Below are 16880 nucleotides of genomic sequence, written 5' to 3'. Positions count from 1 at the left end.
TATATCTTTTAATGTTATCCATTCAAACTCTTATTTAAGCTTCAATGTATACCTTTAAGATTATAGCATTCAATATAATACATAACTTCCAATCGAATTCTGCTTGGTACATTCTTAAAATACACACTATATTCTTAAAAAGAAAAGATTATATATATATATATATATATATATATATATATATATATATATATATATGTATATGTATATGTATATGTATATGTATATGTATATGTATATGTATATGTATATGTATATGTATATGTAAATAAATCACACATTCCAATTCAATTCTATCATTAATATTCATTAAAATCTTAACATCTTTAACATTTCTTTTCAATTAAATATCATACTTCCTTGGGAACACTTATAAACTTTCCATAATTAATTCTTTTCCCTCCCATATTTCTCACTTATATTTTTATAAATCATTAATAATAATTAAAATGTTGCCATCCTTTCCTAATTTAATTATCTCATTCACTTTAATTCATTTATTTATTAACAAACAATCCACTACATTACAGTGAATATTTTATCCATCATTTTAGTCATATTTTCTAAAATTATTTCTATTTGTAATATAACAATGCTATCTTATGTACCTTTGCAGAATCCCTTTTACAATTAAATTTTCACCCATTATCTCTAAACAGGCTTATAGCTTCAATCCTTATATCTTTTCCCTGTTTCTCTATATCTTGTTTCTTACAAATTCTTTTCCTTACTTTCTTCCCCCTCTTCTTCCCCCTCCCCTTTTTACCCCCTCGTCTCTCTACTTCTAATTCTCTCATCTGTAATCCCCTCTTCTGTTGCTTTCTAATATTATACTTATCTTTCAAACTCTTCTTCTTCTTTTTGGTTGTTTTTTCTAGTCTTAAACCTTTCACTCTCTTTCCCCCCTTTCCTTTTTCCCCCCACTTAAAATTATTTGATCATTAAAGATGGTTTCTTCTTTGTCCCGATCTTCTTGTTCTGCAAGCGTTTCTTGTTGTTTCTCATAGTTCCAGATCTCCATATATAAGAATTGAAATATGAAGCCAAAAGAACCTCTCCCTTCTTGTGCATCTTCTTTCCATTTTTTAAGTTCTATTTTCAGTTCTTCTAAGAGTGATGCCATTTTAAACATTTTTTTTTTTTTAAAACAAGTTTTATTAATTTTTAAAACACACAAATTATCATTGTTCATTACATGTTTAAACCTTTTTCCCTTGTAAATTTAACAAGTCAGATAAATTATGATTCTGTTTTAAACCATTTCCATATAATATACCAAAACCTCTTATTCAATTTCTCTTTACTTCTCTTTACTCTTATTCAATATCATTATTATTATTTCATCTGTTTCTTTCTGACTTAGTTACCATTATTCTCATTCTATATTTCTACAAGGTTTTACCAATTCTCCCCCAAAAAGACATATACACACAACACACAAAACATAAAAAATATCTTTTTGGAAAGTAACTTGGACCCAGGTGTCTCTCTCTTCATGGACTTCAATTATATTCATGCTCATCTTACATATCATTACTTATTTTATTTACCATTCTAAGCCTTCTATATTAACTTCTCCACATATTTCACACTTCTTAATTCTACCTTAATTAATCATCTTAGTTTAAATCATTATATTTGTATCTTTTGTCCATTTTTATCATCCCTTTGTCTCATCCCTTATGAAAAAAAAGAAAATCAGTTTCTCCTGAAATCATTAATCAGAGTATGATGCCTTTCTATCTCCCCCTAAGTTAATCAAATTAATCTTTAAAATAATATCTAATACCCAATCAGATTTTGCTTGGTACATTCTATCTAACTAATACATCCAACACAATTAAGTGCATAATTAGAGAATAAATCCAAATATTAAAAAGAAATACTATAATAAAAATTTCATAATAACATCAATACCATAATTTTATTAAACTCTTTAATTAAAACAATATTCTAAACCCCTCCTATTATTAAGTTTTAAAACCAATCATTTTTAAACATTTTAACATTTTAATCTCTTATCAACTCTTAAACCATTGCAATACTACCATCTCATCTTATGTACCTTGCAAAATCTTTTTTAAAAAAAAAAAAAAAATTATACTTTATCCATTATCCATAAAAATTCTTTTTTCCATTTAATTTCAAAACGTTGTAGCTTTTCTCCACCTTTTCCCTTTCTTTCTTTTCCCAACAAACCTTTCTACCCCCCTTCTTCTAGCCTCTGCCTTACCGGCTTCCCTTCTCTGTCGTATTTCTTTTCCCCTTTGTTTACAATCATCATATTGGTTTTGCACTTTATTTTTCCCTTTCTTAAATGTTTTTTTAGATCTTAAGTCCTTAAATCCTTTAGTTTTCTTCTTTTCTCTTCTTTTCTTTTCTTTCTCTCTTCTTTTTTTCTGGATCAAATTCTGAGATTCATTAAAGATGGCTCCTTCCTTTCTTTCTTGTTCCTCTGCTGTCTTCATCTGTTGTAATTTTTGTTGATAATTAGTAAGCGCCATTTCTAAGAAAAGGAAAGCTTCTTCCACACCATTTCTTAGTTCCTCAACAGAAAGAGCCATTATAAATCTTTTCTTTTCTTTTCTCCTTCTTTCTTCTTACAACAACCAGAATATTCAAAAGAAAATAAAAAAGATAAAACAGTCCCAAAGTTATCAATCAGTCCAAACCAAGGCAGAGTTCTCACTTTCTCCTTCTGGGGTGATATCAATCAAAGAGAAAGAAAGTCCAAATCTGTTTAAAGTCTTGTTACAATATATTCTAGTCTTCAAATCCTTAAGGCATCTGCTCCAACAAATCTTAGCATACAAATATTTTCTTTTAATCCTCTCTCTTCCCACTCATCGCTTAAAACCAATTTCCACCTAAAAATAGGTTTCTTAATATCCAGTTATTTATTCCGTAGGAAAAGAGGGAAAGCTATCCTTTCAGCACCTTCAAGCAGCCGCTTTTTTCCTCTTCTGGCAGGTATTATTCAGAAAGTCATACTTTTCAGGAATTTTATTAAATATGTCTTAGAGTCCTAGGAGCCAAGAAAAACTTTCTCCTCTCAATCACTTTCTCCACTTCCTCCTGCGCATTCTTACCCGGCTGCCAGCTTCTTTGTGGCGGCCATTACGGACCGCCGCTGCACCGTCCTGGGAAAAGGGGTTCTGCCGGCCAGGAGGGAGTCTGTAGCACCCCAAACCCTTCTCCGGATCCCCCTACCTTCAGCTGCCCCTGCAGGGCAGCCTAGCTCCGCACCGGCTGGGTCGGAGCCCCAAAACGGCTAGCGCGGCAGGGATCGCGCAGCTCGCAAATCCCTGCCGCCGAAGCCGACAAACCGGCCCATTTTAAACATTTTTAAACAACCACCCAATTAGTTTTAGTCATTTAGATGAAAAAAACCAAAAATCACCAAGTAATCCAAATAATCCAAGGCTGTTTCTTCTTGCTTCTTTTTTCCACTTTCTCTTCCTGGGGTTCTATTATTTTGTTGCCAAGTTTCAGTTAGGATGTATCTTTGGGGAATCTTGTTAAAGTTTCACTGTAAGTTCCTTTTAGTTACAGTTCCATTCCTTAGTTCCAGGCAGTCTCCTCCATTTTTCCAGATCCTACCCTTTTATTCTTTTTTTTTCTCATTTCCTGCTTTTAAAAACTTTTAAATATCCAGAAATCTTTATTATCCCTTTGACTTTTATTTTCAGCTTAAATGCCTATTAATGTCAAAGTGGTTTTTTTTTTTTTCAATTTCTTGCTTAAGTCTCTTAGCTGTCAGTATATGAAAGGGAAGGAAAAAAAACCTAATCCTTTCCCTTTTTTCTCTCCTTCGCTGCTTCAAAATCTTCTTTGGGAACAATGGTATTTAGTTTAAATTCCAGGGTACCTTACGTTATTGCTTTTTCAGTTTAACCCGGTCGATCAAAACTTTCTCTTCTTATCTTCCTCCTGCACATTCTTTTCCAGTTCAGTTCTTCTTTGAGGTGGCCATTTCTGACCACTGCTGCAGCCACCTTCGGGAAAGGGAGTAATGGCCAGCTGAGGAGGAGAGATGCGGCTCTCCTCAACCCTGCTGGCAGTCTCCCCCCTCTTCACCACCTCTATGGGGTGGCTTAGCCCCAAAACCAGCCGGCTCGGGGTGCTCCAGCGGCGAGCACAGATCGAAACTGCGCACGATCGCGGATTTCAGTCTGTCGCCGAAGAGACTCAAACCGGAAACTGAATTTAATTGTTTTAAGTGATTTGTATAATATGTTTTAATCACTGGCTTTAGTGTACACTACCCATGACTTGGACAGGAGAAGCCTTTATCTTAATCTTTACAGATAGTCCTTGACTTATGACTGCAACAGGGGGCAGGAATAATTGTCATTAAGCCATGCAGTTATTAAGTGAGGCATCAGATGATTGTGCCTTTTTATGACTTTTTTTTACCATGGTTGTTAAGTGAATCACAGTGGTGACATCACGTAATAGTGACTTGAAACTTTCCTGCAAACTTCTCCATTGACTTTTTTTGACAGAAGCTAGCTGGGGAGAGCTGTTAGAAGGCTTCTGTCCTGAACCGACATGGAGCAAAAGACACCAGCAGCTGATATCTCTCAGCTGTTCGTCCGGATTGAAGATAAGGAGAAACAAACCACACACGATATCCACGAAATGAGAGTTTATTCATTCTTCTACTTCTCCAAGTCGGGTAACAATGAGTAAATTGCATTAAAGTCAGCTCTGGTGCTCACTGCAGCCAGAGCTTTATTTATACAATAATCTAAAGACATAATTGGGCTAACTATCATCTGGTAGCCACGGCCTCTCAATATCCGGCAATTTCATGGGATCACAAATGTTGTTTATACAATGGTGCCGTTTCCACCCACACCCCTCGCACTCGCACAATAATACTAAACACCGCCACCCTTGTGCACACCTCATTCCCCCCTCTAATCATCAATAATATGTCCCCCATTCAGCATTTCCAACACTCTGCACTCTGCTGCAGACAGCATTCAACAGGCTGGCGTCTGACATCATCGACATGTACTTAATGTCCGTCGGCTACCAGGACTCCACCTTGCACTGTGGCGGTGATGTATGCAGAGAGTACATTGATCCTGCTATTCTCAGGGTTCTACACAGAGCGCCCCAGAGAGTGGAAGATAAAGCTTTGGATGCTGATGCCTCAGAGAGCAACGATAAGGCCTCGGATGCTGGTGTCGCGGCTCCATGCAAGCATTTGGAGTCATGACAATATCACATATCATTACAACGGCAAGGATAGCCTTTGCCCAAAACTGGAAATCAACAATGATACCCACGGACCTGGCAATAACTAATAAAATCCACCAATGTGCAGAAATGGTTAGACTAACCATGTTACTAAAAAATAAGGAAGAGGGGGAGTATTTTACAATTTGGAATATATGGTACAAATGGTTGTATAAAAAGGAAGTAAAGATGTCTAATGAAACCGATTAAACAAACAAGAGAAAATGGAAATAAGGATAAATGTATATATAGCTATCTATATATGTATGTAAAGTAATATAATTAAATAAATATTGTATTATAATTGTAATAATGACCTAAAAAAGAAAGGATTTAGGAAAAGTTATAGATTTACTTGTAACAAATGACTTTAATTGACATTAATAGAAATGTACTATGAAAACATTGCAAAAATGTGAGAACATGTGTTTCTCTTTTTTTAAATATATTCTTTTTTTTTGAAACTCTCAATAAACATTATCTAAAAAGAAGAAGAAGGCCTCTGTCCTTGTCCTAGGCCTCTGTCCTAAAGACTCTTTTGATGTACTGGATTACAGCTCCTGTGATCACCCTACAGCTGGCTCTCCAAACTTGGCAATTTTAAGACTTGTGAACTTCAACTCCCAGAATTCCTCAGACAGCCATGAGTTGAAGTCAGTGGTGGGATTCAATTTTTTTTACTACCGGTTCTGTGGGCATGGCTTGGTGGGCGTGGCAGGGGAAGGATACTGCAAAATCCCCATTCCTTCCCAGTGCTTTCCAGCTCCGTTCTCCTGTGCAGGGCAACAAAAGAAGACCCAGCCAATCAGCTGGGACTCGGGAGGCACAGAATAGTTGGAGGTGGGGCCAGTCAGAGGTGGCATTTGACGGTTCTCCAAACTACTCAAAATTTCCGGTTCTCCAGAACTGGTCAGAACTTGCTGAATGCCACCTCTGCTTGAAGTCTACATATCTTAATGTTCCCAAGTTTGGGAAACACTGCTCTAGAGTCTCATAATTTGCTGTCTGGGAAATTCTGGGAGTTGAAGTCCACAAGTCCTAAAAGTCGCCATGTTTGGAGGCCCTTGCCCTAGAGAGCACAGCTAATTGTCAGATTGGTGGAAGCTACAGACCAATTTATACAGCAGCCAGAATGCCAGCTGTGGAGAGGCTTCGAGTGACTCCATCGTTGCAGAAGTTGATGAAAGTTGTAGTGTAACCCAACCCAAAAGTAACATCTTGGAGAAGTCTGATCCAGAAATTATATCTTAGTGAAATATGTGCATTAGAGATTGCATTTTAACTCTCCAAGGAGCATAGAAAGTCTCCACAGCGTGCAGCGTCGGCAGACATTCTGCAATGTTCTGGCTGCAGCAATCGAGCTTGATAATTTATTATCACTTATCAGAAATGAATAATAGAGAAGAATTTCCTCTAGGAGTGAGTAATTGCACACTCACTTACAATGAATATCCCTGTCAAGGAAGAAAGGGGTCAATGATGTTTGCATGGCCTTACTGGAAGATGACCTTCTTGTTTCCCCCAAATTCCTAACCCCAAATATAAAGGAAGGAGTCTGCAGTCCCATCTTCCCCCATGCAGCTTCAATTATGCAACCCCTTTGTAGGGATAATATTGGGGGAGGAAAGGAGAACCACAGCAAAACTTCTTGCAGCCCTAATGACCTCTAAGCAAGGACTGACCCTCCTGTGCTAAACTACAGCTCCCAGCAGCTCCAGGAGGATAAAATTGTATGGTGGACCAAGATTCTCCATGTCTAGCACACAGTCAAAGTTCACCCTGTTGTTGCACCCTGTTGTTTAGAGATGCCTTGCAATGGTAGCTCCCAGAGGGGGTATCAAAAATATCAAAATACACTGCTCAAGAAAAATAAAGGGAACACTTAAACAACACAATGTAACTCCAAGTCAATCACACTTCTGTGAAATCAAACTGTCCACTTAGGTAGCAACACTGATTGACAATCAATTTCACATGCTGTTGTGCAAATGGAATAGACAACAGGTGGAAAGCATAGGCAGTTAGCAAGACATCCCCAATAAAGGAGTGGTTCTGCAGGTGGTGACCACAGACCAACTCTCAGTTCCTATGCTTTCTGGCTGATGGTTTGGTCACTTTTGAATGCTGGCGGTGCTTTCACTCTAGTGGTAGCATGAGACGGAGTCTACAACCCACACAAGTGGCTCAGGTAGTGCAGCTCATCCAGGATGGCACATCAATGCGAGCTGTGGCAAGAAGATTTGCTTTGTCTGTCAGCGTAGTGTCCAGAGCATGGAGGCGCTGCCAGGAGACAGGCCAGTACATCAGGAGACGTGGAGGAGGCTGTAGGAGGGCAACAACCCAGCATCAGGACTGCTACCTCTGCCTTTGTGCAAGGAGGGACAGGAGGAGCACTGCCAGAGCCCTGCAAAATGACTTCCAGCAGGCCACAAATGTGCATGTGGCTGCTCAAACGGTCAGAGACAGACTCCATGAGGGTAGTATGAGGGCCCGACGTCCACAGGTAGGGGTTGTGCTTACAGCCCAACACCATGCAGGACGTTTGGCATTTGCCAGAGAACACCAAGATTGGCAAATTCACCACTGGTGCCCTGTGCTCTTCACAGATGAAAGCAGGTTCACATTGAGCATGTGTAACAGACGTGACAGGGTCTGGAGACGCTGTGGAGAACGTTCTGCTGCCTGCAACATCCTCCAGCATGACTGGTTTGGCAGTGGGTCAGTAATGGTGTGGGGTGGCATTTCTTTAGGGGCCACACAGCCCTCCATGTGCTCACCAGAGGTAGCCTGACTGCCATTAGGTACTGAGATGAGATCCTCAGACCTCTTGTGAGACCATATGCTGGTGCGGTTGGCCCTGGGTTCCTCCTAATGCAAGACAATGCTAGACCTCATGTGGCTGGAGTGTGTCAGCAGTTCCTGCAAGATGAAGGCATTGATGCTATGGACTGGCCCGCTTGTTCCCCAGACCTGAATCCAATTGAGCACATCTGGGACATCATGTCTCGCTCCATCCACCAACGCCACCTTGCACCACAGACTGTCCAGGAGTTGGGGGATGCTTTAGTCCAGGTGTGGGAGGAGATCCCTCAGGAGACCATCCGCCACCTCATAAGGAGCATGCCCAGGCCTTGTAGGGAGGTCATACAGGCACATGGAGGCCACACACACTACTGGGCCTCATTTTGACTTGTTTTAAGGACATTACATCAAAGCTGGATCAGCCTGTAGTGTTTTTTTCCACTTTAATTTTGAGTGTAACTCCAAATCCAGACCTCCATGGGTTGCTAAATTTGATTTCCATTGATAATTTTTGTGTGATTTTGTTGTCAGCACATTTAACTATTTAATGAACAAAGTATTTAATAAGAATATTTCATTCATTCAGATCTAGGATGTCTTATTTTTGTGTTCCCTTTATTTTTTTGAGCAGTGTAGTTTCAGTCATGCAGGCCTGGCCACCATCATGCTTTTTTTCAACACCTCCCCTCAGAAGTGGGATTCAGCAGGTTCTCACAAGTTCTGGAGAACCGGTAGCGGAAATTTTGAGTATGTTCGGAGAACCAGCAAAGACCACCTCTGACTGGAGATTTTACAGCCTCCTTCCCCTGCCACGCCCACCAAGCCATGCCCACAGAACCGGTAGTAAAAAAAATTGAATCCCACCACTGCCTCCTCTCCTTTGTAGACAAATAAAAAGCCATTCTCTCTATAGATTCTTGCCTTTTTGTGTGTGTAGTTGCCACATAGCTGCTGACCTTTCTCTTGGCAATCAAGTTAGGAAGGGAGAGGATCAAAACCATTATGCATGCATCCTCTGACTCACCAACCTGCTTTCCAACTATCACAAGTTATGACCGTGATGAGCTGGCACTATTTCCGTTCATAACTTGAGGACTACCTGTACTTTAGAACATCACTGCTAGAATAAGATGCCAAGAACCCTGCTTTTGCATAAAATATCATAACCAAAAAGCCCTGAAGCCAAGCTTAAAGTTCATATTTCTTCTCCTTTATCTTAATAACTTCACCTTCTCTTCATTTCTCCCCCTTCTGTCCCTTTATCAGATCTTGCAAGAAGTTTGAACTCCAAACTCTGTTCATTGCTAACCACAAAGAATCAAACAGAAAGAAAACAGGCCATAGTTGGGAGACCAGCAGAGTGGGAGAGAACCTTAATTTCTCAGATATTCAGCTTGATGGAAATAATCAAAACCTAAAGGGTTCTTTGCCATATATGGAGGTAAAAAAATGAATCAGAGGAAAAACTGATGACATCACACCTAAAGATCTTTTCAACTTTAAAATGAAGAGAGGAAACCGTGAAGGAGAGGAAGATAGTTCAGCCACTTTCCATCTCTGTGTGTTTACTTTTCTCTTGCTAACCACTTTTTGCGTCATTTAACCAGATATTACTTGGTCTGTTGTGTGGATGCTTGTGTGTTTTTAGGAGGCAGGGAATTTTGGCGGGTGCGGAGGTGTTTGGGGACTGTTGTGTGTGTGCGTGTTGAGTCTTGTCTCTGGGTGTTAGATGAATTTCATTGTAGGTATACTGTGTATATATGTACAGTGACAATAAAGAATTCAATTCAATTCAATTATGTTGAGAACAATTTTTAGTTAGGCAATACCAATCAGTACAAAAACCAGCACTTCTTCTCTTCTCTCTCTCTCTATCTCTCTGTTATTTTCGCTTTTCACTTTCATTCCTTCTTAGCTTCCCTTCTCACTTTCCCTTTTATTTCTACTCTGAGCATGAAGATAGAAAAGCACCATGTTTATGAGACTGAAGCTGGCCTCTTGGTTAAAGTTGCAGCTAAAGTGGAATGATGCAGAAAACTAAAATGAACTGAAAAGAGACAGGATGAGGGATGTTTCCACAGGGGACTCCACAAAAGTCAAAATAGCAATGATTTGTGGATTTTTATTTTTTTTTGCTGACAATGGAGGAAAAAATGATTTTGTGATTTTATGGGTTTGATAATTAGAAAGGTAGAATATGGGAAGAAAGGAGCCATGAGGTAACCTTGTAGAGAGAGAGAGGATAAAGTATAAATGCATCTATAACCCATTAGCACTGATAATGTTACCCAATTGGGGAATGAAATGTCTGCAAACCAACAACAGAGCTCAAAGAACTCTGCAATTAAACTAATGTAAAATGAGATCAGAAACCACTTCTTTATAGCTTTCTTTTTCATCTTCCTGTTTTCTCTTTGTCTGTTTTCTTACATTTCTTTTCTACTTTACAGATATCTTTTCTTTATTTTCTTCTTTAAATTTGTATGCTTTTTGCCAAAAAAATATTTCATAAAAATTAATTAAAAAAAACAAACCAAAATGGCAGCCAAGACTGTGTGTTTGAAACCCTGCCCCCTATTAATATGTATTGCAGCTGGCATTTTGTATTTTGCCTCTGATAGAATGGCCTCATGTGAGTGTAAGACAATATGATTGTTTGTTAAGTAGTATGTATATGTTTAACAAAAATGTTTGTGGTATGGTTAACTGTATCTTAGTCTTACCATTTATGCATGTGCGATGATTTTACTTTTGAAATGAGTAAGTGGTCAGTCACAAACAAAGATACAGAAGAATTACTAAAATGCTCCAGAGCAGTAATATTACACATTTATCATGCACTTATAAAAATAAAGATCCACTATAGTATTGCCTTTCCCCCCTTAACATTTCCTAGAGACTGTGTTAAATCTTTTCCCTAGCAATAAATACCTTGTGGCTGGGGAATTCTGGGTTATTGAGCATGGCTGGCTGGGGAATTCTGGAAGTTGAAGTCCATTCACATTTCTTAAAGTTGCCAAGGTTGGGAAGCCCTGCTTTATTTAGTAGTGAGACTTCTATATGATAAAAAGGGGGTATCATATATCATATATTGATAATAACATGTTGCTTTTGAATTTTACTTTGCAGGATTTTGTGCAACTTTATTAGGTTTATACACTTTATCACTCTGGGGAGGGAGCCAGAGGTGGTATTCAGCAGGTTCTGACCAGTTCTGGAGAACTGCTAGTGGAAATTTTGAGTAGTTCGGAGAACCGGTAGCGGAAATTTTGAGTAGTTCGGAGAACCGGTAGCGGAAATTTTGAGTAGTTCAGAATACCACCTCTGACTGGCCCCACCCGATCTATTCTCTGCCTACCAAGTCCCATCTCACCGGCTGGATCTTCTTTGGTTGCCTTGTACAGGAGAACAGAGCTGGAAAGCAGGTTAGTGGGGTGGGGAGAGAATGGGGATTTTACAATATCCTTCCCCTGCCACGCCCACCAAGCCACGCCCACCAAGCCTTGCCCACAGAACCAGTAGTAAAAAAAAATGTGAATCCCACCACTGGAGGGAGCCATTACAATTTTTGGCCCGATGGGTCACAGAAATTATAAACAATTACAAATGTTTTTGTAAATATTAGAGACACAGAATTTCTGATTTGGTCTGTGTTTAAACTCAGTTCCCATTTTATTAATTAATTAATTAATTAGTTGGAAAAGGCAGAGAGAAATCCATGTTGGGTTATAACAAGAAACTGTCTCCTCCTTGAGTTATGTTCAAGGTTCAATAGGCAAGACAAGCTGAAAAATCCATGGGATAAATTTTTGAGAAGCAATAGTGATGTCACTTTGGGACAGTGTTCAGAATGTAGAATAATAAATAATAGAATTGGAAGGGACCCTGGAGGTTTTCTAATCCGGAGCAGGATACCTTATACCATTTAAGACAAATGGTTGTCCCATTTCTTTTTGAAAGCCTCCAGCAGTGGAGCACCCACAACTTCCAAAGTAAGTTGTCCAATTGTTGATTGCTCTCACCGTTAGGAAATTTATTCTTAACCTTTCTCCTTGACCTCCCCTCTTCTTTGTGGCAACCCCTCAAATATTTGAACACTGCTATTATGTTCTTTTCATTAGACTAGGCATACCAACTCCTGTAAACTGTAAAATTCCTGTAAAAACATTCTTCATATGTTTTAGTCTGCAGCCCTCTAATCATTCCTTTTTTTTTTTAGAAGGTACCATCAAGGCTTCCTTTATTACAGGGGTCTCCAACCTTGGCAAAGCTGGTTGAGGAACTCCACAAAGTCTTAAAGTTGCCACGGTTGGAGACTCCTGCTTTAATGATCATTTTACTGAAGAATGAAGATGCCCAATTGAAATTTGCGTTTAATCTACCCTGTTTCTCCAACAATACGGCCTCCCCCAATAGGAAGTCCCAGCATGTTTTATAGGCATGAAATGAAATTAAGCCCCTCGCCCCCAAATTAAAGCCTATATTAAAACATGCGAAATGAGGGGGAATGGGTGGGGGGGGCTTGCCGTTAGGAAGTACTTTTGTTGCACACCTGGATATGGTGCTGCCTGCGTTGACCCCGATACGAAGTGCCCCACCAACGCCGAGGTCAACATCCAAGCCATCGCTGCCCACCCGCCTGAAGATGCAAGGGGGGGAATTAAGTCACCCCTGAAAAGACGGCCTAGCCATTTTTTCGGGGCTCAAAAAAAAATAAGACCCGGCCTTATTATATGAGAAACATGGTAGTTCTGTGGGCAATTACTCATACAGTGGCAGACTTTTATAGACAAACTATCTCCCAAACATCTTTCTGAAGGAGAATTTACTGGAAATCCCTTTATATTAAACCAGATTACTTCAGAAACACCTCCCGGATCATTCTTGCTGCTGTCCTTTTATACATTTTATCTGTTCAAAAGTGGGGATTAGTGAATTGCCACTCAGGAAGACCAGATGTGTTCTCAAAGTCCTTTTGGACCTAATTATTACAACCATCCTGACAACCTATACCTAACTTAATATTAAACCTATTAGTGAAAAGAAGGACTAGGGGTGACATGATAGCAGTGTTACAATATCTCGGGCTGCCACAAAGAAAAGGGAGTCAAGCTATTCTCCAAAGCACCTGAGGGCGGGACAAGAAGCAATGGGTGGAAACTAATCAAGGAGAGAAGCAACTTAGAACTAAGGAAACATTTCCTGGCAGAACAATTAATCAGTGGAACAACTTGCCTCCAGAAGTTGTAAATGCTCCAACATTGGAAGTTTTAAAGAAGAGACTGGACAACCATTTATCTAAAATGGCTTGAGCAGGGGGTTGGACTAGAAGACCTCCAAAGTCCCTCCCAACTTTGTATTCTGTTATGCTGGGCTGATGTTGAGAGCAGCTTCCTGCTTCTCCAAAGAGAAAATTTAGCTGCCTATCTGGCGGAAGCAGAGGGCACATCTGCTAAAGCTTCATGTGTTCAGAGAAGTATAGATGGTTCTCCTTCCCTTCCTTCCTCCCCACCTTCTCTCTTGCCTTGTTCTCTGTAAGCCCAACAGAGCTAAAAGAGCAAAACAAAAAACCACAGCTTGGATGTGGGTGTATTTATTGATTTGTTAAATTTATTTGCAACCTATTTGCCACAGGGCTACTCTAGGCTGCTTACAATAAGAAAAAGGAAGAAAAAATGAAAAGAGTAGAAACAAAAGTAAAATAATAGAATGATAAAATAAAATGTTTGATAGCTTTGAATATTTACACAGGTTGCTGTAGGTTTATGTGCATGTGGGCACTTGAAGCCATTTCTATTTTAAAAAGTAGTTTGTGTCTGTCTGTGTCACACAAAACATAAAAACACAATTATTCTTGATAATATTTGTTCAATTGCGTCCGATTCTCACTGATTCTATGGACTGGTTTTCTGCAGTGTTTCCTATCTTGTACAACTTCTTTCATTTCTTTTTACGCTCTGCCTTCTTATGCTTTGATGTTGTCCAGCCACTGTGTTTTTTGAGTGTCTCATTTCCTTTTACCGCTGATTCTTAACTGCCTTTTCCAACGAGTTTGATCGATTGACATGGCCAAAATAACAAAGGTGAAATAAATTTTATGATTTTGCTTTCCAGAGATATGTCTGGTTTTATAAGCCCCATTACTTGTATTCTCTGTGAGGGAGATGTGGTTTCAAAATTTGATAAATAAAATAATAAAATAAAATAATAAAGTAAAATAAAATATAAAATAATAAAATAACAACATAACATAAAATTTCTTATAGCATTACAAATGCCATTCTTTGTTTTAGCACATATTTGGAATTGTATTTTTTTTTTAGTGATTTGATAGAATTTTCTGTTGCCAAACTTCTCTGCTTTCCATTTAGTTTATTTTGTAAAGGAAAGCTCAAGAAACAATTATAAATAAATAGAACAAAGTTAAGTATAGAAAGGGGTGAGTTAGCGTAATCCATAAAATGACCTCCAAACCACAGCTAGAATTGAGTAGAATTCCATTCCCTCATTTAAAAAAAAGAACCTGGATGAACGCTTAAAAATGTGGCATTCTACAAGGATAGAAAAATAAATGTAAGTGCGTCTGGAGAATGAAACCCAAAAATGTCCCACGGGTAACTTGTGCCTCACCCAGGACCATGAACCCTTCAGTCTCCCTAGAGAGGCTGGCGGCAACTAAACTGCATTTGAAGGAAAGGAAATGCTGAGAAATGGGAGAAGTTTAACGGGAATGAAGTGAGAGCATCTTCTAGATCTTGTTACCTCATCAAGAGTTTTAAATCTTTTAAATGTATAAAAGCAGACATGAATTCTATTTGGAGCTTAGTTCCTTCCAATAAGTCCATTAAGCAATTATGAAACAAATTACTCATTTGTTTGCTAGGAGAAGTTGATGGGTCTCTATTCTTTCTTTTTTCTGTGTTAAAAAACAACAACTCCTGGTGAACTTCAGACTGACTCAGAAATTGAGATCGAATGAAATTCAAAAGAAGTGCAAGATAGAGTATGGGCTGGGTATTGAACCCCATTCCAGAGAATTTTAGCACCGATTCAAGCAGAAGCGAAGAATAAATCGGATTGTATTCGCCTTTCAAAATTCTCTAACCAGGATGTTGGTTAGAGATATTGGGTATTTCCTTCAGCTTCCTGAGGAAAAGGAAAGATTCTCTATCAATTTATTTAAGTAAGTTGCCACTGTTATTATGCCCTCAAGTCAGTGCTAACTCCTAGAGGTTGCCTGCCCTGCAGTTTTTGTGGCAAGATTTTGGAAAGTTTTGCCATTGCCTTTTTTTCTAAGCTGAGAGAGAATGACTGGCCCAAGGTTAACAGGCCTAAGATGGGAATAGAATTCCCAACCTTCCAGTTTCTGGCTTGCTGCCTTAACCAATACACCAGAGTGACTCTCTGTTTAGGATTACCTTAATGCCACCGTCTTCTTACTTGAACATCTTCCCGTTCCTTTACACACATATATCAGCCCCAATTAACAGTGTGTGTGTGTGTGTGTGTGTGTGTGTGTGTGTGTATGGCAGAAGATAATAAGCAGACCAGGGCATACAAAACGTGGGGGTGAATGGCTTTATGCCAAAAGTAAAAATAGCTGATTCCACACCTTCTTTTTGCTACAATGGTCTGCAAAAATGTAGAGCTGAAGACACTGAGTCTTTTCAGGTAAAGCAGCTAATGTTACTCAGCTTTGTTGCTTCTAAACATGGATGTTTTGTTCACTCTTACACAAACAGCCAAGCCATTTTGACTCTGATCCTGGCGATACAGGAGATGCTGGCGGTGAAAAGGAGAAAATGTTAGCCTGCACGAACCAAAGATTTTATTCTGGTATGGGATAGTTTGCAGTATTTACTAGGGGTGTGGAATGGATTTAAGGGGGCAATTGTGAAGTGCATTGATGCAAACAATGCCCGCCTCTCAGACCATTAAAGCAGCCATCTCCTCTGGAAAGGTGGATGCAATTGTCTAGAAAGGTTATCTGTGAAAGTGTGTGCAGCGTATTTACAGTACCATCACTTGCTAGTGGTGTTGGTGGAAGCGTTGTCTGCACACACACAACGTTAAGACAGCTAGCGATGGTCTGTAGAACAATGTGCCAAACTTTCCAGAAGTTGTGGCTGCTTTAATGCTTGGAGGAAATTTGTTCTGCTTGTTCGAACATTCTTGGCGTAGTTTGAATGCTTTACAAACTGGTCACTGTACTAGTGAAACCAAAAATAGATGCAGTCCAGTCTGCCATGTCTGTAAGAAATCACAAAATCTATTTATGAAACAAAGCTCTTTACACAGTTAGTCCTTGACTTACAACTATTTCTTCAGCAACTTTCTGAACGTGCAATGGCTCTGGAAAAAAATCACTTACCATCGATCCTCGCAATTGCAACCATTGCAACGTTCCACCTTCTTGCGATCAAAACTTGGGCACTTGGCATGGATTTATCATGGTTGTAGCATCCCAAAGTCATTTGATCACGATTTGTAAACTTGCCGGCTAGCTTCTGACAACCTGGATTCACATAACAATCTTGTGATTCATTTAACTGCAGTGATTCACTTAACAACCATGGCAAAAAAAATTGTAAAATCAGGCCCAACTCAATTAAATCTGCTTTGCTTAGCAACAGAAATTCCAGTCCAATTGAGGTTATAAATCAAGGACCACCTGTATTATTCTCTGCTTTGGTGGAATGAGAGTGGATCCAATCACAGGTACCACAGGTTTTGGAGGACCACAATTCAAGAAACACTGATCTGATGATTCACTGAACAACTATGGCAAGAAAGGTGGTAAAATGGGACATTTAAAGAGCGAACAAAAGCTC

This window comes from Notechis scutatus, chromosome 1 (genome assembly GCF_049901735.1).
Source record: "Notechis scutatus isolate UNSWTSFEM ecotype Mainland chromosome 1, rNotScu1.2, whole genome shotgun sequence".
NCBI lineage: Eukaryota > Metazoa > Chordata > Lepidosauria > Squamata > Elapidae > Notechis > Notechis scutatus.
This window is presented reverse-complemented; position numbering follows the sequence as displayed.